This window comes from Silene latifolia, chromosome 8 (assembly GCF_048544455.1).
Source record: "Silene latifolia isolate original U9 population chromosome 8, ASM4854445v1, whole genome shotgun sequence".
Lineage (NCBI taxonomy): Eukaryota > Viridiplantae > Streptophyta > Magnoliopsida > Caryophyllales > Caryophyllaceae > Silene > Silene latifolia.
In genome coordinates, this window is record NC_133533.1 from 102,056,049 (window position 1) to 102,057,897 (window position 1,849).

At 40.7% G+C, this 1,849-nt stretch overlaps 1 non-coding gene across 1 annotated transcript; it reads right to left on the reverse strand.

Moving 5' to 3' along the window:
* Positions 1-574: 574 nt before the first annotated feature.
* LOC141597626 (small nucleolar RNA R71) lies at positions 575-681 on the reverse strand. Its single transcript, XR_012522851.1, has one exon. It is a non-coding gene; the product is annotated as a small nucleolar RNA R71 (small nucleolar RNA).
* Positions 682-1,849: the final 1,168 nt, after the last annotated feature.

The window sequence follows — 1,849 nt, forward strand, 5'->3', positions numbered from 1 at the left end:
TTGCATGTCTAGAAGGTTACAAGGTGATTTGTTACCTTTTGACCGTGAAATCGAAAGAACCTTAACAAACAATAGGAGACTTGCTAGGAGGAATTTGAGAGGTATTAGTGAAGTTGCTCAACCCACTAGTGAGTTTGTCAATCCTTTCGCAATAGAAGGAGAAGAGAACCCATTACACAATACCCCACAAAATCCACCTACAATGCCTAAGTTCTCGTCACACTCCGTACCCACCGAGGAGAATCTACCCAACGGTACTCCTACACCACAACATCTAACCGGAAATTTTATTGACAAGTCCGCCTTCATCCAATTAGTTGAGAGGAGCCAATTTGGGGGGATGCCTAGTGAAGACCCTCATTCTCATATGGAAACCTTTTGCGACTATTGTGATGCAATCTCTTAAACCGGCGTGACTCAAGACCAAATTAGATGGGTCTTATTTCCTTTTTCTCTAATCGGCACCGCAAAGCAATGGTTGAAGGGCCTTGATAAGGCCACTCTCAGAATAGATTCTTGGAAGAAGTTGGCTCTAGCTTTCTACAAAAAATTCTACCCACCGGAAAAGACTAACATGCTAAGAGCTCAAATTACGGGTTTTAAGCAAAGGGATGAAGAGTCTTTGTATGAAGCTTGGGAGCATTTCAAGGGAATTTATCGCTCATGTCCTCACCATGGACTTAGCGAATGGTTCTTGGTACAACAATTTTGGAATGGTTTATATGAAGATTCTAGGAACATTCTCAATATGGGATCAAATGGAACGTTCACCGAAGTTGATGACAATCAAACATGGAACAAGATTGAGGAAATGGCGGTCCATAACTCACAATATAGTAGACCTCGCAAGGCTACTAGAGGAGGAAAACATGAAGTGGACTCCGTTACTCAATTGGGTGCTCAACTTAGTGCTCACATTGACACAATCAACTTGAAGTTTGAACAAGCTATGGCTAGACTTGAGGAAAACTCAAAATCATCAAAGCATCATGTTAATGCCATAACGGCATCCTCATCAATCCCAAGTGGGATATGTGAGAATTGTGGAACTTTGGGACATGACCAAGGCGAATGTAGGGGAACAAATGAACAAGTGAATGCTTTCCAAGCATACAAGAGTGGTACCCCTTATTCCAATTTTTACAATGAGAATACCAAATTCCATCCAAATCTCTCATACAAAAGCCAAAATGTTCAAAACCCTCAAACAACATACACTCCACCACCCATGAGAAACCAAAATCAAATACCCTTTTACAATCAAAACCAAGGTTACCAAAATCAAAATCCATACAATCACCAAAATGACCAAGGTTTTGATGTCCAAAAAGCGGTCCTCCAAATGCAAAAGAATCAACAAGAATTTTTCACTCAAATGCAAAAAGATAGCCAAGCAAAGGAAACCACCATCAACAACATTCTAGCTCACACCAAGATGTTGGAAACCCAATTGACTCAACTAGCATCTTCAAGCTCACCAAGACAAAAGGGGCAATTACCACCTCAAAGTAATCCCCCTAGACATGAAACGGTTAGTGCCATTCACTTGAGAAGTGGTACAAGGTATGAAGCACCGAAGAAGCAAGTTGAGGATGAAGTTGTGGAAGCTAGTGAAAAGGAAGAAATTGTGCAAAATTCCAAAGATGGAGAATCATCAGAAGAAGAAAGTTCAAAGAAAAATGAAGACAATGTCAAGGAGCCCGTTGTGATTAGACTTCCTTTTCCAAGTCGTCAAGCCAAGCCCAAATTTGATGATCAACTTGGAAAGTTCATGGAAATTGTGAAGAATTTAAAAGTCTCAATTCCTTTCACGGAATTAATCAATCACGTGCCGGCCTATGCGAAATAC